The sequence below is a fragment of the Barbus barbus genome (assembly GCF_936440315.1).
Source record: "Barbus barbus genome assembly, chromosome: 31".
In the NCBI taxonomy this organism is placed as follows: domain Eukaryota; kingdom Metazoa; phylum Chordata; class Actinopteri; order Cypriniformes; family Cyprinidae; genus Barbus; species Barbus barbus.
In genome coordinates, this window is record NC_136759.1 from 2,856,035 (window position 1) to 2,882,326 (window position 26,292).

The following is a 26,292-nucleotide window of genomic DNA, read 5'->3' on the forward strand; positions in this document are numbered from 1 at the left end:
ATGTTTTATGATTATATATCTAGAATATGCAATGATTCCACGTTTGTCAGGAGAATGCATTTTATTTCAGCGTGTAACTCGTCTAGCAGAGTTTGTGCTCCAGACATGAAGCATTCCTCAAATCATGGTACTTTAAGTGATCAGATGTACCATTTACATCTGCTGGACCAGAAAACATACATTATATATATATATATATATATATACAGACCAGAAGATCACAGTGATTTGAATATTCAATTTTTTATATAAACCAGAAAAAAAACACCCAGCAACCATTAAAAACATATCCCTCTGTGATATATTACTTATATTATTACTAATATTTTTTGTTAGCTTTTATATTTATATTTTCAGTTTTCATTTTAATTTCAGTTTAAGTTTTAGTAATTGTGTTTAGTAAATGTTCTTTTGTCATGACTTTATGTAAATAAAAATACATTAAAACTAAATATAAATATTAAGAAGTTCAAATTTGTTCATTTTCCACATTCATTTTAAATTGAACTTAAATATAAAGTTGTGGCAAATTTGTTGTATTTTTGTCATATTTATTAGGTTGTTTTTGTTGTTTATACAGTTTTTAGTTCAGCTTTAGTTTTTAATACATCAAGTTAAAGAATGAAAATTAGAAATGTTTCCTAGGCAACTCACTGAAATAAAATAAGTCTGAAGTTGAGGTACTAAAATTAAAAGATAAAACAAATAAATGCAAATAATATAAACATTATTAAAATAAAATATTAACTGAAACAAACTGTAATCAAGCAAAAGCAAAGTATATTTCAAGATTTCTCATTTTCATCCAGTTTCACTTGATGTACTAAAATAACTAAAACATAAAAATTAATAATAAAATTAATAAAACTATAAATAAATAAAATAAAATAAAACCAATACAATATATGTAGACATCTAAAAACATTACATTTTAGTAAATTTGTTGTTCTTTTGTTATTTATTATTAGTTTTTCTAAATATTTCTATTTAGCTTTACTTTTAAGCAAATTTATGTAAATAAAGAAATACACTGAAGCTAAAAATAAATTTAAAAAACTAATGCAAATGACAAAACATATACATACACACACACATACATTTCCAGCTTTATTTTTATTTCAGTTATAGTTTTAGTTATTTTAGTACTTGAACTTAAAGCAACAGAACTGTGCAATAATAATATTTTAAACTGTGTAATGTTGGTAATAATGACTTTTTAACCTGTGCAATATTACTAATATTGAAATTAGTGCAATTTGTTTGTTTGGAAATGCAATTATTGTTTCTGTTTTTATTTTTCTCTTGTATTTATGCACTGTATTTTCCTTATTTTTTATTTTTATTTGAACAATTTCTTCTTGCTGCTGTAACAAAGAAATTTCCCCGTTGTGGGACGAATAAAGGGATATCTTATCTTAAACTTCTTTCACAGGACGCTGCACTCATCACGGCCTGCGGCTCGTTACGTAAGAGGACAGAGATATCGAATTCACACACTGTCTGCTTCTTCACATGCTCCGATGAAGGAAAGAGAGAATTTCAGGTGTGAACGGAAAGTTCCTTACGATGAAGTGTGTGTATATATTTAAGAAAATGCGTGTGTGTGTGTTTCTTCGCCTCGGTCCCAGCTGTATAGATGTTTTATGCAGAGATGGAGAGTTCTGCTTAAATAATGCAGTGTGCTGCAAGACTGGGCTGTGTGTGTGTGTGTGTGTGTGTGTGTGTGTGTGTGAGAGAGACTGTACACTTCTGAACTCAGTCTCATCACTCTGAAACTTCCCTGTTTCTATGGCGATAACAGGACTGTGAACCCGACCCTTTGCAGAATCATCCAGCAGATGCACATACTTGTATACCATACAGTTCTGCTTTCATGTTTCAAGTGTTCATGTCTACACACACACACACACACACACACACACGTGTGCATCTCTTAGAGGTCTCCGTGGCAACCTTTAAAATAGTACATTTCCAATTCACAGTGACACATTTCTAAATGCCTGATGTGTGTGTGTGTTTGTATTAAAAACACTTGTATATAAATATCATGGTTAATATTGTTATTGTTAAGTAAAACTATTAAACAATTTGTTAATTGAAATAAAGCTGAAATAAAACTAAATATAACATGAAAACTTAAACTTAAAAAACGTAAATATAAAAACTGAAATAAATGTTTGATTACTATATGTAATGCATGCATATGGAGCTATATGTAAGATTACTAAAACCAAAACTTTACAAAAATAAAGCTAAACAGAAACAGGGTTAACTTAAAAAAAATCTATTTAAAAAATAAAAATGAAATAAAATCTAAATAAATGCTACCTGAAATAAAATAAAATGTAAAAAACTTAAACTTATTTTATTTTAGCTAGTTGCCAAGGCAACATTTCTCATTTTCATTTAGTTTACCTTGATGTACTAAAAACTAAAACTGAAAAAAGAGAACTATTTAGAAAACAAACAAACAAACAAAAGAAAATACAAAATTACTAAAACATTAATTCAATTTAAAAAGATAACAAAATTGAAAACAAAAACTCAAAATATTAAAGAAACCTTTTATAGGATCTCAAATATACTAAAACCACACTGAATAAAAACATTGAAAAATGCACAAAATTACTGAAACTTAAATTAAAATGAAGAGGGAATACATAAAAATAAAAGCTAATTCAAACTATTAATAAATACAATAATATATAAATAATAATACAATAATACTTATCAAGGTTATTTCTAGTTTCACATTGACATGCTGCAACAATTGAGTGATTTTATAAAGATACTATGCTAGAGATACTGAACACATACTAAACTGCTGTAATGCCTGATCAGGATACACACACATCTAGGTTCAACACATTCCTGATGCAAGGATGGATCAAAGCTCGCATTCCAGCTCAGGAAATTCACGTTTTGTCATTTCGAAAGAAAACAGAACTCCCCTTCCCGGAGCCTAAACTTTACTGGCGCCATATTCATAAATCTCTATCCATTAAGTCGCAGTAAAGGATGACGTGTTTACGGTCGACTCGAAATAGACAATTTCCAGACTTTCCAAACCAAAGACTTTTACGACCCTGCACATCACGCACATTCCAAGGAAACGCGCCGTTTCTGTGGTGCTATCTAACAAAGGGGAACCACACCTTTGAATTAGAAATGAGTCTTAAAAAGGGGAACAAAAGTTATATTCGTTTCTGCTACGGAAACAAATTATACTCAAACAAAAACACTATAGACAGATTATCTATACATGTATTAAGAAGTGTGTGTTTGTGACATTTATAAGCTGTTGCATTATTTTAAATCTATGGTAAATCTGTTTCCAGAATTTATAATCTTCCTGAGTACTAGTTGTTCATTTTCACTTGATTAATATGTGTATTTAGAATTTAAGATCGTTTAATCAATGCCTTAACTACGAAATCGAATATAAAGGATATTTGTATTTTGGTGCCTGTTAAACGGCTAGTGTTTGGTCTCGGATGAAAGCTGATTTAATGAATAATAATATTGTGGTATGAATTAAATCTTATCTGTTTTTCATTAACGCCTATTTACAAGATGAATGGAAGTCTGCTGTTATAAGTTTTTATGTGATAAAATACTTGCGCAGATAATGTATGCAACACGCAGCTACGCAGGGCGGGGCTCTGCCGACAAAGACTCTTTCGATTGAACTACGCGCCAAAAAGGGCGGACCTAAATCAGCTCGCTTAAAACGGATGCACGCCCATGAAGTTCGCGGAGTTGGAGTTTTGAAAACAACAGGAGGACACGCACGCCAGCGAGTCTCTCGTTCTGCTCACGCGGCAAGCGCTTCAGGCCATAACATCACGGCGAAGCAAAGCAAGTAACTAACACAAAGACTCAGTTAAACTTTCAAAGAACTTTAATCCTAAACATCATTACGTCAGAACGAGACAACCAACCACTGAAGAGTGCGCTAGTCACACGGCCGACCGAACAGCCAATCCGAACGCGGCCCGCAAAGAACTGAATTCACCAAAGGAAAGAGTCTCTTTGAACTGGAGAAAGCCTGAACTGAGTTCGATCAAAACAACTGAAAGACCAAGTAAGGCAAATCTCTTTATTGACTGAAACCGGGATATCTCTCCGCTGAGGGTAAAGATAAAATACTTCTTTGTCTATGAGTTTCCTCAGGTTGAAAAGCTAGCATTAAAACCTAAGTCTCTCTCTTCAGATACAAACAACTCGCTCCCATTTGTGTGTATGTTAAATTGTCTGTTAATAATGTGTTAGAGTAGTGAATAAAACCTTGACTTTATTAAGAACTCTTTTGTCTGTGTTATGTGATTTAACATGTCGTAACTATTTGCCAAAAAGGTCGCGTTTACCTATACGCTCTTGAGCTAACTAAGCTAACTCAATTTAACTATTTGATTTATTTTAATCGTTGGCCACGAATGAAATAAACAACGTGTTAAAGATAACTTGCTGTTATTAATGCTTGCTGGACAAGTCGTTAACAAGGCATAAGTTGTACATTATGATTGATAACAATTAATCATATGAAGATCAACTCTTAAGAGTGATTCCCTAAAAGCTAAATAATAATAATAAATATATGTAGGATTCATTTTCTACATATTAATGGTGGAGGATTTTCAGCTGGCATTAGTTTGATTTGAAAAATTCATAACATATTAAAAAAGTTGTGTTTTTCTATTTTTAACCGGAAAGAAATAGAGACACAGAGAGTCAAAGTTGGTTTCACTATTCTGTAGTTACTTGTGGCAATGTGTTTGTGGAATGAAAGTGCAATGTGTATTTGTGTTGTTTAAAGATATAGCTTAAAACTGCAGTAAGATTAAAAGATGTCCGTGAGACATGTAAGTCGCTCATAGCGCAGAAAAGGAAAGGAGAGAATCTAAGCGTGTTCCTTTTATTCTCCCTCATAAGGCCTTCATAGTGTTGTCATAGTTAAAGTGCGTTACCCACTTTCTATCCCACCTATGGTTAAGATAAATCTCCCTTGGCATTAAACATTAACGTAGCTACTTAATATTTTCTGCCACTTGTAAATTCACTAAGGAAGTGAAGTCAGCGCGCGCCACTCAGAAGGAGGGGCCAGATCGCGTCTGTGAGGGAGCATTTTATTGGATCTGATTTTATAGTGTGATAAAATAATCCACTGTGTTTTTCCTGTGAAGTCACGTGAAGTGACACAGAGAATCGGCCCGCCGTGGTCAAACTATTAGATTGATAATTAATCTGTGGGTTAATTTGATTCGGTCTAAATAAATTGAGATTGCAGTGCTAGAAAGAAACTAATCTAAAACAGTGCTGTGTGGCTGTTGAAACCTGAACACAGCCTAGGCGTGTCATGGTAACGGCCTGAACCGGAGGTAGTCAGAAGACTTGCCCGGAAATGTTCTAGTGCGCACGCGCAGCCGCGAGCGCCATTTTGAAGCTATTGTAAACAAATAGCATAGCATTTGAAGCTAGTAGGTAGCATTAAAGCTTAGCCGAGCTGGTAGCATTGAAGGCTAGCGATTAGCACCTAGCATTTTGTGGGTTTGAATGCAGTGTGCTATGCAGTGTGTGTGTGTGTAAACGGTTAACTCCTTCACTGCTGAACTCTAACTCACTTCTAAATGTTCACGTCATTCCTCTCTCTCTTGTGCATTATTAATGCTTTCTCTCCTCCCTTTTGAAAAGATTTTAACAAATACAGATGTCGATAAACTATTGTTAATTCTATAGGAATAGTTATATTCCAAAGCAGTTAATTCTATAGGAATAGAGGCATTTGGCTAGGATTGTTCTTCTCCTTTGGAGTTAGACACAGTTAATATCAGACCTTAACTTCATTCACCTTGATAAAAGGATAATTAATTCAATTGTAAGTGCGCTCATGATTTTAGGATATCAGTGGGTGAATCGCTATGAAATATTTGAAACTGATAATTTGATTTCATCCCAGATTTGAAATTAAACTCATTTGAAAATAATTTCAGCTCCGGATTCCATATAGACTGATTGAGATAATTATGTGTGCTCTGATAATTTAACAAATAACATTAAGATCGTAGTTATTAACTATCAATGTGTTTGATTTTCAGGCCCTGAAAATTTTAAAATTTCCTTTTATAAATTGAGATTAATTTGTTCTGAAGGTTCTGATAGCACAAGGAATTAGTAACCTGTCAGATTTAGGGATGTGGAAGTTGTAAATTAATTTCATAATTAATTACGAATTTGAAAATTCTAATTTAATTTAATAATTGATTACAGTTCCTGTTTCATATTGGTTTCAGTTGCAAATGTGCTTGTAATTTTAATGACAAACCTCATTAAGATCTTGATACTTAACTGCAACTAGGAAGACTATTATAATATTTTAATATTATAATCAAATATATATCCCTCTGAAAAATTAATCTGAATCGATCCTATCAATTTTAATGATGACATCATGAAAAATTTAATTAGGAATCCCTATTTATAATTTGAAATTCTAAATTCAAATGGCAATTAAGTTTGTTCTGTCTACCTTATTCTCAATCCTTTAGTTACTTAATTAACACGGGAGTTAATTTAAATATACTTTTGCTTAGATCAAATAAGAACTTAGACTTCTAATTAGCCAAACCCTTAGGTGTATCGACTCAACAGCACCACCGTGTGGCCATACTTGTTATTAATCTTGATATTGGGAGTAAATTCTAAAGCTCATTTTTCTCTTTTCTCTCTGTCACTATCTTCTGATTTGACTACTGCTACTAGTTGCTGGGATTTTGCCTGAGGGAAATCATAGACAGAACTATAAAGCTATCAAGCAGGTATTTGGAAACTTGAGAACGGCATTTCAAATTGTTTTCATTTTTACCTTCCTCTTTGTGAAATCCTACCCCACTAGGCTGAAGCAGGTCAACGAAAAGGTAGGCGTCAGCGAGATTTCCAACACACACGAGGAACACGCTAACAGGCGTTGCGGTGTCAATCTTGCCATTACGGGACCAGGGCTGTAATTATTATTATTTTTCCTTCACCCCGGAGAAAAATATTAGCAATCACAGACTTACAAAAAAAAAAAACATTTTCCTTTCACGATCCTCTGACTAAGAAGCAACCTTCTGATATCAGACTTGACTTAAAAAAAAAAAAAAAAAAGGGAAATCTAATATCAGAAAGATATATTTTGTTTGAGTCCCTCTCCCTCATTTTGGCTTAGCTTAACCTTCGCCCTTGAAAAAAAAAAAAAAAAAAAAAAAAAAGAGAGAAGGGCCTTCTTTTACAGAAAACGGTGAAGCATCCGATTATCACCCTGTTCCTTGCTCCTTTTGGGATTCTTCATTTTCTTTATCTGTTCTCTAGCTGTTCTCCCTGTGTGTGTGTGTGTGTGTGTTCAATTTCTCCCACAGAGGCAACGATTTAGAAGCACATACACCCCCCCAGAGGATCACAGTCACAGAGAACCACACTAGTACACACTCAACACTAGTATACACTCAACAGTGCATATCTACACTCCTTTGTTTGTGATTTTGTTTTGTTTGGTTTCTTTTGTTTTGGTTTGTTTTGTTTTTCTCTTCAAGGTCTGTGTCAGTTGCGGTTGGAAAACTTCCCTCACCCGTCAGAACATGTCTCGCGCAACGGAACATGTCGGTCACTGGGAGGATCTGGAAACATGGCTAAGTGCTGCAACCGACAGCCTCCTGCCTAAAGCCGCTGAAACACTGAAACACCAGACACAAGACCAGCTAGATGAAAACATCACAAGTGTCATGGCACAAGACCCAAGTCAAAGCTACAGTCACAAAGAATTAGCCAAGATTACCGGCTCCTTAAGTCACACACTCATCGCGACCCTCAAGTTGAGCGACAAGAACGCTGCACAGCTCCAGCAGGAGTTGACACGCGCACAACGGCGCATCGAGCAGCTACAACTGGAAGCTCAGGAACGACGGGAAAAACCCGATGAGGTGAACCAAGGCGCTGAGGAGGAAATCAAAAGGCTAAAAGAAACCCTAGCAGCTACTAACAAAGAAATGCAACAAGTCAAGGCAGACTACGCTGATCGGTCCGAAAAGCTACAGTACGCGGAACAGCTGCTGACGAAAGCAAAGGCCGACTTCAGGGACAAGAACGGCAGAATCAAAGCCCTTGAAGCTCACCTGGATGAGTCAAGAAACGAGGTTAGCCGTCTAACATATCAGCTAGACTATGTCAAAGAAGAAGCTGATAGTTTCCAAGAGGAACTCAAGCATGCTTATGAACTGCGCCGTGAGCCATCAAGGACACGAGACGCACCGACCTCACCCCTGCCAAGCAGGACTGGGTCACCTGCTCCTGGACTGACACGTGAGAAAAGGATGGAGGGCGTGGAACGGAAACCTTCACCACCCGCCTCTAGAGAACTTTACCTCACTCTACCTCAGCCAAAAGCATCTGCGGCAGCCAGCCACAGATCATCGCACGGCTTGGACCTAAAAGACCTCGACAAGCTCGCCAGGAATATTGGCAAATTCACTCCAAGTGTGCCAAACAGCCAAAATGTCCAAGCGTATCTCCAAGACATCGATTTCCATCTGGAAATGCGACCTAACGTTACGGACAAAGATAGACTCTATTTGCTCCGAACAACATCCAGCTCTGAAGTTCGCAGCTTCCTGGACAGGCAGCCTGCTTACACAAAGACTGATTACCAACTGCTCCGAGAAGCCCTCATTAAAGAGTTCTCCGACCCTGAATCCGATCAAGGCCTAGTGGCTGCCCTGGAGACAAGACAAGGACGTCACGAACCTCCTCAAGCCTACTACAGCCGACTCAGACGAGCATACTTTGGAACTCGTAACGAACCTGACATGGAAGATGAACTAAACTTCAAAACTCTCTTCCTAAGGAACCTTCACCCCGGCGTAAGCCACCATCTTGGCGTTCTCGCATGTCCACGAACAATGACTGTTCAACAGTTGCGAGACTTGGCGCAGAAAGCCTACGGCAAACCGAAAATGGCCTCGGAAAAGAGCGGCAAAAGCCCAGCAGTTCTTGACTTCAACACTAACAGTCAAGGCCTGGCTCTAGAGGGCGCCCAACGCCAAGACAGTGCCAAGCCGCCACCCAGAGAGTGGAATGCACCCTCGTCCAACAAAGAACGAGACTCCCACGCCAGTACCAGATCTAAACAGAGGTATGAACGCTGGGATGGACCGCGTGGACGTCAACGCTCACCTGGACGGCATTGGGAAAAGACATGGGACCAGCCAAGGCCTCATGAGAGTCAATGGGAAAGATCGTGGAACCAGCCAAGCTCGTTTGGAAACTCAAGAGAAAAAAACTCATGGGAATCCAACGGAAACGCCAAGGGAAAACGACAAAGTCACCCTGGAGCGACTAGCCCAAGGAATCGACGAAAGAATTCACAACGATTCCAAGCTGACCGAGCTCAAACTGAATCCACGCAAGAACAAAAGTCACCACCGTGTTTCGACTCACAAAAATTGATGGAAATGATGATGAAAGAATTCTTCCAACGGAAAGAGGAAGATCGGAGATGGGAAAAGAAAGAGAAACCAGATTCAGCCTGACTAGCGGCCGGACGAGAAGGCAGCGACCAGCTGGCCCAACCAGCCATGGAGAACAGCACTCCTTCATCTCACTCTCAGAGAACTGCAATCACAATAACTTCAGATGGACACAAAACCCCATCTGAAAACCCAGCAACAGAGTTAGACATTAACTCAACACTCAAACCTCTAGATCACAGCAGCGTCCAGCAAACACCTGCTGATGAAACCACTCAAGTTCCTGAAAGTGCTGTCTTGGTCGTCTGCCACTCCTCCGAAGAACACCACATCAGCCCTGATATCCTAACCGTTTCCTCCCAAAATCCAGTCCCTCAACTCCTAGGCGATCTCATTGAGAAAGGTATAGCGAAAAAGTTTTACCTCTCCATCATCATTGAACGACACATCAGAATCGAAGCCCTTCTTGACACGGGAGCCGACATCACTCTAATGTCCACCGAGCTCCTCGAAAAGGTCCAAGAAAGAACAAAGGGGACTAACAGAACTCTCAGACTCCACAGGTGTGAGCTGGACCTCCAAGCATATTCCCACACGGGCCTCCAACTGAAACATGTGGCCCCAATCCACCTAACGGTTGGATCAATGGACCTCGTCCATCCAATATACGTCTCACCACTCAAGACGTATCCACTTCTCATTGGGAAAGATCTGCTTAATCGCTTCGAACCGCTGATAGACTTCAAGCACCTAAAGATGTGGACACAAGTCCGCGAGCCTCTGCCCTGCCAGTCATTAGACTCCAACGAGTCGCAGTGTCAAGTCACAGACACCACCCTCAATCCAGCGACTGATAATGCAGTAGCAAAGCCTGTACCTGGATCAAGCACAAGCAACAAAGACCAGGACCCACTCCTATGCTCACTGCAAGAGCCTGAATCAAACACAGGCCCCCATCGAGTCATGACTGCAATAGACGTTCAAGGCACATCAGTGTCCGACGCGGCACTAGCCCTGTGGGCAGAGAACTCAGCCATCAGCCTGAAGCTATTCAGCACAGTGAAGCAAAGACATCAGAGCCTACCACATGTCGCTAAGCACAGCCGCTTCCCTCTCAGTCCCTGGGCAACAACCATGGCCACCTCCAAGATCATCTGCGCTCTGGACATACGATGGAACAACAGACAGCTGAGTCACTACTTCCTCGTCATTCCAGATCTACCGCACGACATCTATATTGGAGCGGATATCATGGTCCGGCTCAATGCTTACATTGACACTGTGAACGACGTCATATGGGCTCCTCTGTCACACCAACTGACAACTGCAGTCAACCTCAAGAACCTCCAATCTGGTCAAACCATGCCCGATGCATGCGCTATGATCACGGAGCAAGAAGCCATAATACCTGCCTACAGCAAGAGTGTCAGCGTCCGCCTCAACATGCGACCTGGCCAAACTCTCAACAGTAAGCTAAGCTTCTTCCAACCTTCCAGGACCTGCCTGAAACTAGGACTGACCCTGGAAGCCACACCTCTCATCGAAGTGTCATCTCGTGCTGTGTATGTGTTATTCAACAACTATACGGCCCAAGACATCCACGTTCCCAAAGCCAATCACCTGGGATGGCTCATCAGCCAGACATTCCATGACTTTGAACTGATGGTACCTGTCATAGGCCCTATACCAGCACATCTAATGCCAGACGAACACGAATACGACGACACCGTAATGTTCACAAAACCTCACGGAACCATTGCCATCACTTCCATTCTGCCGGTGTCCAGAGAAAGCGTCTGTCGATCAGAACTAACAGATGACACTCATCTCGCTGTCTATGCTGTCTCAACACAGCCTGCAACGGAATCACCTCCACAGGTGAACATCGGGGTCCAACGCCCCTCACATGACTTAACTGCAGAAGAACCCTACACCGGGTTCAACGCACAAATTCAGCAGATCCTGAGTGAGGCGGATGCCCTTCACAACGAAGTGGATCGCCAAGGACTCAAAGACATTCTGCACAAATACCGAGACTCTTTCGCAAAGGATTCTCTGGATTGTGGACTGACCAACATCCACACGGTGCGCATCCCGACAAACCCGAATGCGCCACCCACATTTGTGCGACAATACAAGATTCCAATAGCGTCATATGAGCCAGTGCAAGAAATTGTTGACTCCATGCTGGAAAAGGGGGTCATCCGGCCCTGCAACAGCACATACTCTGCCCCGATATGGCCAGTCCTAAAACCTAACGGCAAATGGCGGCCCACCATCGACTATCGCAAGTTGAATCAACAAGTACCACTGTTGCGATGGCCTATGACCCAATTGGATCAAGAAATCCCAAAGATCAAAGGCTCGACGATCCTGTCAACACTGGACGTCGCCTCCGGGTTCTGGACGATCCCTGTCCACCCCGATGACCAACACAAGTTAGCATTCACCTTTGGCAATCGACAGTACACCTTCACACGGTGCCCCTTCGGCTATGCCAACTCACCAGCTGAATTCAACACCTTTCTAAACAAAGCATGCCCTGACGCCAGAGCTAGAGGCAACCTCGTTTACGAAGATGTTTTGATGCAAAGCTCAAGTGTGGAAGACCACTTCAAGGAAATTGATCACGTCCTAAACCAGCTGACAACGGCAGGAGCCAAAATCGCTCTTCACAAAGGACAGTGGTGCAAAACCAAGGTGAACTATGTCGGACTGCTTGTCGGAAGAAACGGCATCGAGCCACAGTCTAACCGCACTCAAGCCATCCAAAGCATAAAAGCGCCGACTAACATCTCTGAACTGCGGAGCTTTCTGGGAGTGTGCAATTACTCGCGACAGTTCATCGAAGACTACGCTGACATTGCCCGACCACTAACCTCCCTCCTGAAAAAGGATGAAACCTTCGTCTGGACGGAAGCCCAGGACACCGCGATGAGCCAGCTCAAACAGCGCCTGTGCTCTGCCCCGTGTCTAGCTTACCCAGACCCCGGAAAAGAATTCTACTTGGATGCTGGATTCTCCAATCATTGCCTCAGCGCAGGCCTATACCAGCTCCATGACAAAGACAAGCGAGTGGTCGCTTATGCCAGCAAAACGCTGCTTTCCCCAGAATGCAAGTACTCAGACTGCGAAAAAGCTTTACTTTGCACTGTATGGGCTATCCAGCGTTTCTCGAATTACATCGGTGCACAGAAAGTCATCATCGAGACTTGTCACCAACCTGTCACCTTCCTCAACAGTCAACGCATCAGAGATGGCGTGGTGACCAACGCACGCATAGCTACCTGGCTAATGACACTCCAAGGACGGGATGTGGAGGCACGGTACGCCCAAAACTACAAATCATCATTGGGCAACGGGCTAGCAGCCTGCCAAAACTGTTCAACGGACACGCTGCACACACCAGCGGAACCCAAAGAACCACCACAACCTCAAATGACGAATCACAGGTACTTCGAGGAGAATGTGTGTGAAGGAATGCCCACAGCATATGTCGATGGCTGCTCCTACAACCACAAGGGCAACTTACAAGCTGGAGCGGGAGTGGTCTGGCTCAACAACGACCCTTGCCCACCGCAACAATTCAACTTAGGCCCTCGCTCATCACAATATGCTGAAATAGCAGCCATCCTCATTACACTGCAAATGGCCGCATCCCACAACATCAAAGAATTCCTCATCTGTACCGATTCAAACTACGCCCGTCTCAGCTTCACCTGCCATTTAGCTGGATGGAAACAGAATGGATTCAAGACAGCTAACAACAAATCTGTCAAGCACCAGGAACTCTTCCAAGCAAGCGATGCCATTGTCACTGAACACGACATTATCGTGTATTGGAAAAAGGTTCGAGGTCATTCACGTCAACCAGGACAAGACAAAGACTTCAATGACCAAGCCGATGCCCTCGCCAAAGCAGGAGCATTACACGGAGAGTCCTGGACATTTCAATCCCTCCCACCCAACCCAACGGTGGCAGCCATAACCCGCCGCCAGCACGCCACTGGCGTTCATACCCCCGCCTCCTCCCTCGTTACCCTATCACCTCAGTTCGCTACTGACGATCTGCTCACCCTCCAAACAGCGGATCCCACTCTGCGAACCATTGCGGCTCACATAGCCGATCCATTATCTCATCCTATTTCCACTTCCGACCTAACTGCTTCCTCTGAGCTCCGCACGCTCCACTCAATCAAGCACATGCTGCATCTGAGAGACGGTGTTCTCACATATGTCCCTGAGCCTCTCACTGCGCCAAAGCTCGTAGTGCCTCACGGCCAAAGGGGGATTTTGCTGACACACGCACACGATGCACCATGCGCTGGACACCACGGTGCCAAGGCCACATACGAAACCCTCAAGCAAGTAGCATACTGGCCCGGCATGCAGCAGGACGTAGCGGAATACGTAAAAGGATGCCTGGTGTGTTGCCAGTTCCAACCGGCAAACCCAAACCACCGAGCCCCACTGCAAAGAAAGGGAATGACTTTCCCATGGTCGGACCTCCAAATAGACTGGGTAGGACCCCTGCCACGGTCAACACGGGGTAACAAATACTTCCTCACCGTGGTCTGCGAATTCACAAAGTGGATAGAATGTCTCCCAGCTCCCAACGATACAGCAGAAACAACAGCCTGCCTGTTAATGAACCACATCTTCTCAAGATTTGGACTGCCTTTAAGGGTCAACTCTGACCGTGGAACCCACTTCACCGCTGCAATCATGCAGGAAGTGTGGAAACTCCTGGGCATACAGGCCAAGCTCCACATAAGTTTCCAACCAATGTCCTCAGGGCAAGTCGAACGTGGTAACCGAACAGTGGTCAGCATGTTAAAGAAGTATGTGTCCGCTAATCAAAAGGATTGGGATATCAAACTTCCACTGGTATTGATGGCCGCTCGAGCCACCCCTCACCGGTCCACCGGAGTACCCCCGTTCACATTGATGACAGGGAGAAACATGACGCTACCGCTGCATCTGCTGTACCAACCCGGTGACCTGAACCTTGTCACTGCCTACACCACTCACCAGTACCTGGAAGAGTTGCATCAACACTTGAGAGCGACTTTCGCCTCCGCGCAACAGCAACTGCAGCGAAGCGCAGAAGGTCGTAAAGCCTACTACGACCAAAAGGCCTCTCACCATGAGCTCAGTGTCGGAGACAAAGTGTGGTACTACCGCTTTGCCCAACCAAAGCAGAACACTTCCCATCGCCTGGCAAAGAAGTTCTTACCTCGCTGGACGGGACTCCATGAGATAGTAGACAAGCTCTCCCCTGTCGCCTACCGAATCAAAATCAGCCAAGGGCGCAGCGAGCCAATACTTCGATGGGTCCATCGAAACCAGATAAAGAGGCACCAGAGCTCCAGCCGACTGGCAAAGGGGGAAGATCAAGCCCACTGACACAGACCGACACCCATACGCTCTACATCACACTAACATAATTTCTGTTGTCTAGTAAACATATAGCGACCTCGCTTAAACATAACACATACACTCTCTCCTCAGCTGCACTACTAGGGCCAACCTCTAGTAGAGAGGAGTTACTCCACACATGTGACACTCGTTTGCGGCCTCACCTCATTCGGTGTCCTTGTGTCTCTTTGTGTATCTTTTTGTTTGTCGTGTCTCTTTTATGTTTTTCCCATTTTCCGTTTCTCAATCCAATCTCTCTTCTCCTCTAGTCCCCTCATCAGGAAACTCCCTTTACAAATTCCTTACACCCAGGTCCCGAAATTGAGATTGACTCCCTTTAATAAGTCGTTGTAACTCGTTGCGAGAACCGTGGTCAACCGATCCAGGTGACCGGGCCATTCTCCTCAGTTTAACCATTATCGACGCTAATAACATTTACCGGCTCAAAGATGTAGTGATTGTGGGATTTTGGCAAAGGAACACCTATGTCAAAATCCACACTCCTGAAGTCGTTGCGTATCACGATAACAACGAACAGTTGTATCTGGCCCCAAACCTAAAGATGTGTACGCTCACGAAGGACATTCACTTCCTCTGCCCGAGTAAGCCTTTTATCCGCGATAATACTGAGGGCATCCGCGGCCTAGAATCCATAAGGCCCGACACTAGCTGCCCCGCCGAAGCGACACCACGTTCTCAAGTTGAGGTAACGCAAGCCGAAATTATCGGAAACCGATGGCTGGTCAACACCCCAGCGCGAACGGCTACCCTCACATACGATCAACACGACACCGCCACACGCATTAACCTACCTAACCAAACTCTATGGATCACGGTCCCTAAGGGCTCGATCCTCCATATTGACGAGTTGGCGTTGTACCACCTTACCGACGACGAGTATCAGGCTGAAATCGAAATCTCATCTTTCTTCAAACAGCACTCCTTCACCCTTGATCCAGAATTGGAAGAAAGGATCAGGGAGGAAGGAACACAACTGATTGATTTAACTCCCGTTGATACAGCTTTAGAAGCTATCGCTCGCCTTCCGCCCGTTGGCGCGTCGATTATTCGGTCTTGGTCTGCCGCTGACACAGCGCTTTGCATCTCTACTATTGGAGGATATGTTGTGACTTTGACCCTGGCCTTCCTCCTACACAAACGAGTGAACGCCGTTCAAGGGTCTTGCAACAAATGCACGTCAGGCGTCCCGCGCATTTTCCGACGTGATAAAACTGACCAAGAACCCGAACCAGAGAACTCACTTAACCTGATTGAGATCACGCCTGTACCGCCTCGTCGAACCCCGGACAACTAAACCAATCAAAATAACCACACTTCTAGTAATCCAGTTGTCTTAAGTTTCTAACCTGTACATTCCAAAATTACCCTGCACCAGGATTCAGTCAGTGATGGAGATGTTGTTTGTGCCTTGTGTGTGCCTGTTCTCCCTGATTCTTGTTCCAGTGCCCGCCGACGTCCACAAACGGGGACCTCACCGAGCAAAGGGGGAATATGTAATGCCTGATCAGGATACACACACATCTAGGTTCAACACATTCCTGATGCAAGGATGGATCAAAGCTCGCATTCCAGCTCAGGAAATTCACGTTTTGTCATTTCGAAAGAAAACAGAACTCCCCTTCCCGGAGCCTAAACTTTACTGGCGCCATATTCATAAATCTCTATCCATTAAGTCGCAGTAAAGGATGACGTGTTTACGGTCGACTCGAAATAGACAATTTCCAGACTTTCCAAACCAAAGACTTTTACGACCCTGCACATCACGCACATTCCAAGGAAACGCGCCGTTTCTGTGGTGCTATCTAACAAAGGGGAACCACACCTTTGAATTAGAAATGAGTCTTAAAAAGGGGAACAAAAGTTATATTCGTTTCTGCTACGGAAACAAATTATACTCAAACAAAAACACTATAGACAGATTATCTATACATGTATTAAGAAGTGTGTGTTTGTGACATTTATAAGCTGTTGCATTATTTTAAATCTATGGTAAATCTGTTTCCAGAATTTATAATCTTCCTGAGTACTAGTTGTTCATTTTCACTTGATTAATATGTGTATTTAGAATTTAAGATCGTTTAATCAATGCCTTAACTACGAAATCGAATATAAAGGATATTTGTATTTTGGTGCCTGTTAAACGGCTAGTGTTTGGTCTCGGATGAAAGCTGATTTAATGAATAATAATATTGTGGTATGAATTAAATCTTATCTGTTTTTCATTAACGCCTATTTACAAGATGAATGGAAGTCTGCTGTTATAAGTTTTTATGTGATAAAATACTTGCGCAGATAATGTATGCAACACGCAGCTACGCAGGGCGGGGCTCTGCCGACAAAGACTCTTTCGATTGAACTACGCGCCAAAAAGGGCGGACCTAAATCAGCTCGCTTAAAACGGATGCACGCCCATGAAGTTCGCGGAGTTGGAGTTTTGAAAACAACAGGAGGACACGCACGCCAGCGAGTCTCTCGTTCTGCTCACGCGGCAAGCGCTTCAGGCCATAACATCACGGCGAAGCAAAGCAACTAACACAAAGACTCAGTTAAACTTTCAAAGAACTTTAATCCTAAACATCATTACGTCAGAACGAGACAACCAACCACTGAAGAGTGCGCTAGTCACACGGCCGACCGAACAGCCAATCCGAACGCGGCCCGCAAAGAACTGAATTCACCAAAGGAAAGAGTCTCTTTGAACTGGAGAAAGCCTGAACTGAGTTCGATCAAAACAACTGAAAGACCAAGTAAGGCAAATCTCTTTATTGACTGAAACCGGGATATCTCTCCGCTGAGGGTAAAGATAAAATACTTCTTTGTCTATGAGTTTCCTCAGGTTGAAAAGCTAGCATTAAAACCTAAGTCTCTCTCTTCAGATACAAACAACTCGCTCCCATTTGTGTGTATGTTAAATTGTCTGTTAATAATGTGTTAGAGTAGTGAATAAAACCTTGACTTTATTAAGAACTCTTTTGTCTGTGTTATGTGATTTAACATGTCGTAACTATTTGCCAAAAAGGTCGCGTTTACCTATACGCTCTTGAGCTAACTAAGCTAACTCAATTTAACTATTTGATTTATTTTAATCGTTGGCCACGAATGAAATAAACAACGTGTTAAAGATAACTTGCTGTTATTAATGCTTGCTGGACAAGTCGTTAACAAGGCATAAGTTGTACATTATGATTGATAACAATTAATCATATGAAGATCAACTCTTAAGAGTGATTCCCTAAAAGCTAAATAATAATAATAAATATATGTAGGATTCATTTTCTACACTGCTGTCTTTACTAAACCACAGTACTAACCACAACCCACACTCAGAGTAAATACTAACCACTGTACTGAACATAACGTCCTGCATAAGCCCTTAACCGCTGGAACAGCACAAATCAAACGCACATGCTGACTTTAGTAAATAAGGCACAATCCATGTAACTCTGATTTACAATTTAAAATGTATGACACAGATTAAGCGGAAATGCAGGCGGTTTGCAGTTAAGGAGCAGATATTTCCATGCAAAAGTAGCAAGACTGTTTAATGATTTCGCCCCACAGAGTAACAAACCCATTACAGCACAAACACTGAAGGTCTAAGTGAAACAGCTGCTGATCTCTGCCTCCTGCGACGAGAGAGTTTGAGCACAGCAGAATCCTGCAGGAACCGTCCTGGCTAGAGTTCAAGCTTCACTGCGGTGGAACCGTTTATAGAACGATACAATAAATATATAATCAGCCCTGAGATACAGACATATGCTTCCTCTGGCTTACAGACACACAGATTTCCATAACAAACCGTTCTGGATCGATCACTCTACATTTCTTCATCATCAGTCCGATCTAAAGGTGTGAACACAAGCAGAACATAAGATGAAAATCTCTCTCTACAGCAGTCCATATCTGTAACTTTCTATTTGTTGAAACTCAATAACTCAAACGTTTCTCACGCCGAAGTACAGCTGTGCATCATTCAGAATGGACTTTTAAAATCCTGAGTTTAAGTTGTATTTGTATTGAGGATGCAGAACTGCAGCTGGAGTTTAATGAAGTAGATTAAAATGAAATTAAATTGACGCTTTTACAATACAAGCAAAGTGTGTCATAAACACTGAATGCCAGCTCAAAAAGGATTTGAAGAGAAAACAAACAAAACAATAAAGTGATAAAAAATAAGGGAATGGATGATGGAATGATAGAATGAACGACTGATGATGGATGGAATGATAGATTAATGGATAGATGGATGGATCAATGGATGGATGGAATGATGGATAGATGGATTGATAGATAGATGAATAGATGAATGAATGGATGGATGAATTGAATCAACAATGGATGGATGGATGGATGGAATGATAGAACAACAGAACAAACGATAGATGCATGGAATGATAGAATGAACAATGGATGGATGGATGGATGGAGGGTCTGATGGAATGGATGGATGGAACTAGGGAATGAACAATGGATGGATGGATCAATGGATGGATGGAATGATAAAACAATGGACGATGGATGGAAGGATAGAATGAATGATGAATGGACTTGACAGATTGATAGATAGATGAATAGATGAATGGATTGACGAATGGAATGATCGAACGAATTATGGATGGATCTATGGACGTATGGAATGATAGAATAACAGAACAAACAATGGATGCATGGAATGATAGAATGAACAATGGATGGATGGATGGAGGGTCTGATGGAATGGATGGATAGTTGGTTGGATGGATGGATGGATGGATAGAGGGTCGGACTGGATAATGGAGGAATGGATGGATAAATGGAATGATAGAATGAACAATGGATCAATGGATGGATGGAATGATGGATAGATGGATTGATAGATAGATGAATAGATGAATGGATGGATGAATTGAATCAACAATGGATGGATGGATGGATGGAATGATAGAACAACAGAACAAACGATAGATGCATGGAATGATAGAATGAACAATGGATGGATGGATGGATGGATGGAGGGTCTGATGGAATGGATGGATGGAACTAGGGAATGAACAATGGATGGATGGATCAATGGATGGATGGAATGATAAAACAATGGACGATGGATGGACTTGACGGATTGATAGACAGATGAATAGATGAATGGATTGACGAATGGAATGATCGAACGAATGATGGATGGATCTATGGACGTATGGAATGATAGAACAACAGAACAAACAATGGATGCATGGAATGATAGAATGAACAATGGATGGATGGATGGAGGGTCTGATGGAATGGATGGATAGTTGGTTGGATGGATGGATGGATGGATAGAGGGTCGGACTGGATAATGGAGGAATGGATGGATAAATGGAATGATAGAATGAACAATGGATCAATGGATGGATGGATGAATGGATAGAGTGTCGGATTGGATGGAATGATAGAAATTAGAACGATGGATGGATGGATGGAACTAGAGAATGAACAATGGATGGATGGATCAATGGATGGATGGAATGATAAAACAATGGACGATGGATGGATGGAAGGATAGAATGAACAATGGATGATGGATGGATGGATGGAGGGTCTGATGGAATGGATGGAAGGCAAGGCAAGGCAAGGCAAGTTTATTTATATAGCACATTTCATACACAGTGGTAATTCAAAGTGCTTTACATAAAAGAAAGTGAAAGACATTTAAAATCAATAAAAACATGGAAATAAAAATAATAAAAACAAAGAATTTTAAAATGATATAGAAAATGATTTAAAATAAATTTAAAGAAAATGATTATACATAAAATGTATTGCAGTCAGTTCGGACATATAGCACAGTGCTCATTCAACAAATGCACAGTTAAACAGATGAGTTTTGAGTCTTGATTTAAATGTGGCTAATGTTTTAGCACATCTGATCTCTTCTGGAAGCTGGTTCCAACTGCGGGCCGCATAATAGCTAAAAGCAGACTCCCCTTGTTTTGTGTGAACCCTTGGTATTTCTAACTGACTCGATCCTAATGATCTGAGTGGTCTGTTTGGTTTATATTCAGTGAGCATATCAGCAATATATTTAGGTCCTAGGCCATTGAGTGACTTATAAACGAGTAAAAGTACTTTAAAATCAATCCTAAATGTAACTGGAAGCCAGTGTAAGGACCTGAGGACTGGTGTGATATGCTCAGATTTTCTGGTTCTAGTCAGAATCCTGGAAGGAATGGTTGGATAGTTGGTTGGATTGATGGATGGATGGATGGATGGATAGTGGGTCGGATTAGATAATAGAAGAATGAATGGATAGATGATAGAATGAACAATGGATCAATGGATGGATGGATGGATAGATGGAATGATAGAATGAACAATGGATCAATGGATGGATGACAGATGGTTGGATGGATAGAGGGTCGGATTGGATGGAACGAGAGAATGAACAATGGATGGATGGAATGATAAAACAATGGACGATGGATGGATGGAAGGATAGAATGAATGATGGATGGATTGATAGATAGATGAATAGATGAATGGATGGACGAATGGAATGATCAAAGGAATGATGGATGGGTCTATGGACGGATGGAATTATAGAACGAAAAATGAATGATGGATGGATGGAACGATAGAATGAACAGTGGATGGATGGATGCATGGAAAAAGAAAGTATGATAGATGGACAGATGGATAGATGCACGGAGGAATGGATGAAAAAATAGATGGTAGCACACTTCATTACATTGATTAATAAAATAATTTTCACATCGAAGCTCTTGTTTTGGCTGTGAAATCTTCAACAATTTACTCATAACACTACTAAAGACACTGTTACTCTAGAGATGGAATTGCTTTGTTGAATCAAGCAATTCAACAATTAGAGTTTGTCTCTCTACAGGTGCAGAGATCAGACACGCTTCTGCCATTGACACCTGACTTTCATTTCATCATCTGTTCCTCTGTTTAATTATTTATCTTCTCTGTTAGCAAAGCCACCTTGATTCAGAGCTTTCAAATGTAGCTGCGTTTTACATGACAAGACAACAAACGGCTTTCTGTGACACACTAAAACACGTTTACACACATCAGATCTGACGACACCATCCTTCAAAGAACAACAGATTAAAGAGAGCGAGGGCTGAAGAGGAGCGCTTTAAAAGACATTTGCACTCCAGAGCGCGACGAGGTGCTAATCAGACCGAGAGCGTTACAATTCACACTTCTGAGTAAACACCGAACACAAGTTCTATCCTGTTTGGGGGAAAGTTACTTTTTAAAGTAATGCATTATAATATTGCATTACTGCATAAAAACTGTGTTAATTGGAAAGCAATGCATTATCTTACTATTGCGTTTTTATCACCTGGGCTGGGCTTGCTTATTTATTTTTAAAATAAATAAATAATTTTTAACAAAAAAAACAATTATTTATATTTATTTATAATAATTTATTCATTTTAATTTATATTTAATATAACTGACCTCACTGTCACATACAGTTCAGTTTGCATCTGCATCAGGGTTACTAACTTAACTAAAACCAAAACAAAGTTTTTAACAAAAAAACAAAAAACATTTTTTAAAAATATTTTAATTTATATTTAATATAACTGACTATTTTAATGATATCAATATTTAATATTAAATTTTTTAAATATTTTTGTTAATTAAAAGAAAGCTAGTAGATAAGTAGAAGCACTAAAACCAAACTGGAAATAAATAATCTAAAACTGAAATAAAAATCAGATACAGGGATATTAAATTAAATAATTCATAAATTATAACTAAATAGTAATATTTGAAAAGAACCAAAAATAAAATGACATAAGCACAAAACAAAATTGCAAAAAAAATAACTAAATGAAATGCACAATATTACAATTCAAAATAATAATAAGTAACTATAACAGTATATAAATAATACTAAAATAACACTGATCTGAATTAGTCTTATCTTGGTCAATATTAATTGAAAATGGAGATGCACAATTCAGAAACAATATGGGGACCTTTTACATATTATTTTTAACATACAGTGAATTCAGATTGAACATTATTTCTGTTCTTAAACATTATTTAAGACAGATTTAGTTTAGGTAATTATACTTACACTTATCAAAATATAAGACCATAAAAATGGTTCTTATTTTAAATAAAATGACATTAACTGAAATAAAATATAATTTAAATAATAATTAAATAATTATGAATAATTAAAACACTTATTGCATATAAGGGAGTTGCCAAGGCAACATTTCTCATTTTCATTTAGTTTAACTGAAACAATAAATAAATAATGAAATAAATACATAAATAATTGAATAAAGAAAAAAAATATATCGAAAAATACACTAAAACTACTAAAACTTCAGTTAAAATAAAAACAGAAAATATAAAATATAAAATAAAAACGAATTAAATGTTTATTAAAATATAAAACATAAAATAACATTAATAATACTATTACATTAACACTGAGAAATGCAATGTAATGTGATAAAACAAAACTAGAGCACTGCTATGATAATGAATGCAGCTGTCCACACCGTTGATTATAATCTATTTTTGTCGCACTGCATCACGCTCTTTTAGTGCTGACACGATATTATGCTGTTTATTCATATTTGTTCACATTTATCATCCTCAGTCCAGTAAGCAGCTTCAGGACACACACACAGCTTGAAGAAAAGTGCTTTGTTCCTAAGTTTCTCCTAACACAATCACCACTGTACCCCAGAGCGAGGCACTGATGTCTCCAGCGGGACGGCCTGTTCCTGCCATCAGCACCCTGCAACTTACTCTGGGTAAAAATAAAAGCTGCTGCTAAATGACGTGGAACCGAGACGAAACTCTCACATTCATCACTGAGCAAAGACTTTCAGCTCTGATGTGACAGCAGGAAAAGTGCAAAATGCGAATAATACAATGCAACCAGTTATGAAAATGCATAGTTAGGATAGCACAATAAAAAGACAGGATTTGTTGAAAAATGACATTACAAATTGGAAGTCAGCTGAATTGAATGTCTCCAGTACTTTCATAATTTTGTATCATATTTTTGACTCCTATATAGAAAAAAGCTGAAATACAATAAACTTAAAGGAATATTGTCAATTTCCCTGTTCAGCCTGTGTGATGTTATACATTTTGTATGTTATTGCATTCTCTATTAAGTTCATGGAAATATTAATATATATTTTTTAAGTTTTTAAGGATTTCAATTAATCCATAAATCCAAATTAAAGAAAGAAAAAAAAATGGTTATAATTTCAGGTAATTGCCAAGGCAACATTTCTAAATAAATAAAAAAATTATTTAGTTTAACTTGATGTACTGACAGAAAAATAAAAAAATTTATTAAATAAAAATGTAATAAAAAGACAAAAATGAACAGCAAAACTACCAAGACTTCAATTCAATAGACAAAAATTTAAAAAGAAAGCAGAAAATATATATAAAAAAAAATAATCCCAAATATTAATAAAATAAAAAATAAGTCATTTAAAAATAATTTTAAAAAACAAGACAAAATCACTAAAACAACAAATGAACAATAGATATTAATATTTAAAATATTAATAAAAATCCTAATAGTATCTCAGGGATACTAAAATAAAATTTTCTCAACTTTATATATTATTGAATATTCTTTATTTATAATTACATTTGAATGTGTTTGATTCAATGACACTTAAATCTGGGTTTTGACGCAAAACCAGTCTTGGTTCCCATTAATTTTCTCCATAGAGATTGCAAAGCAATTATTCAATAAAGTTGTCAAATCAACACATTTTTTACATGTTTAAACATTTACGTTTGCAGTGCAGATGTATTACGTACATCTATATTTAATGCTTTACAAACTACTGTTAAAAATCTATTTAGTGAAGTATCTTGATATCTCATGATTTGCTCCTCATGAAAATCGAACCAGCGACCTTCCGGTTGCCAGCGCTGAGCCTAAACACACAAACCAAATCTTCTCATTTCATTACGGCAGGTGGTGTCTGTTCTATTCCCATTCTAGCTGTGTGTTTGGTGAAGCTCCTCTCCAGGGTGAACCACATCAGAACATAAGCTGCATCTCTGTCCAAATCATTTCATAATAATCTGCGCAGATTTAGGAAATACTCCTGCGGGTTTGGCAACAGCTTTCAGAGATGGCAAACTCTGTAATTAGGACACGTTCCCACTGTCTAACGCTGCCTTCAAGTCATGTCAGGACGATCGTATTTATGAGACGAGCGGACACGAACACCACCACAGTGTTGTAATCATTAGTGGGAGACCTGGGATTTTCTTCCAGCCAATTAAAGGATTATGAAGCAAGCTGATTTACATGTGGGTCACTGTAAATGTTGATTAGCTTTCATGCATTTTCACCGTTTCAAAACCATGAGAGTTGACTTTGATACATATTTTGTTGCACCAGTGCTAAAAAAACACCATATTTTCATTTTAGTTTAATTTTGGGTATTTTATGCGCTTTTGTCATTTTTGTTTTGTTTTTAAAATTCGTTTTTTTCCAGTTTGTAATTTTAGTACTTCAACTTATCTGCCAAGGAAACATTTCAAAATTTACATTTAAGTTAAGTTTTTCAGCTTTCAATATTATATCAGCTTTATTTCAATTAACACAAATTTTTTTTAATAGTTTTCGTCAACAATAAAAGTGGACAGTAAAAGATATTCTCAGAAGGACTCGAAAATGGCATAAGACACAACTATTAAAGCTATTTTACAATTATTATATATATATTTTTTTACCATTTAATAAAGCTATTTCTAATTTAAGTACTCACAGCATTACTTTTTCTAACCAATCAGCAAAACAAATCATGTGTCTGGTATTTTCTGTTGGCTAGAATCTGAACTAATGAGGCCCAAATTGGGAATTAATAATTCTGGAGTCGGTTCATTGTAATGAATCACTCAAACAGATTGCAAAATAGTCTGAATTCATGTAAAATCATGTATTATTTAATACAAAAGCGGCTTTAAATCTTAAATTAGCTCAGTGTTGCTGGGTTAACATGTATTTGGTCAAATTATTGCTGGCATAAATATGACGTAGCTTCAATTAGTACATGTTACGAGCGTTTCTTTTGGTATTTCCTTTTGTTGTATTGTACTGCTCTGTTTATTTCTTTCCCTCTGTTCTCTCATAGGGTGCGTGAAGCTGTGGTGTCGGCGCATAACTGGTCGCTCTATTAAGGTAAAGTCGTTAAAGAGTTGTTGGTGTGAACACAAATGGGTTTGGAGCTCCTGGATTCCTCCTCCGGCCGGCGGCCAAACTAATATCCAACACATGTTGTTGTGACTAAAACTAAGTTCTCATCTTTGTAAATGTTACATGTTGTGTAGTCGCTTTGTGTTTCCATATACGGTAAGG

General features: G+C 39.7%; 2 protein-coding genes across 2 annotated transcripts in view; both read right to left on the minus strand.

Moving 5' to 3' along the window:
* Positions 1 to 26,292, minus strand: part of LOC306851007 (claudin-19-like) — a 564,676-nt gene that overhangs the window by 512,952 nt on the left and 25,432 nt on the right. The window lies entirely within an intron of this gene.
* Positions 1 to 26,292, minus strand: part of LOC306851487 (guanylate cyclase soluble subunit alpha-2-like) — a 44,985-nt gene that overhangs the window by 13,146 nt on the left and 5,547 nt on the right. The window lies entirely within an intron of this gene.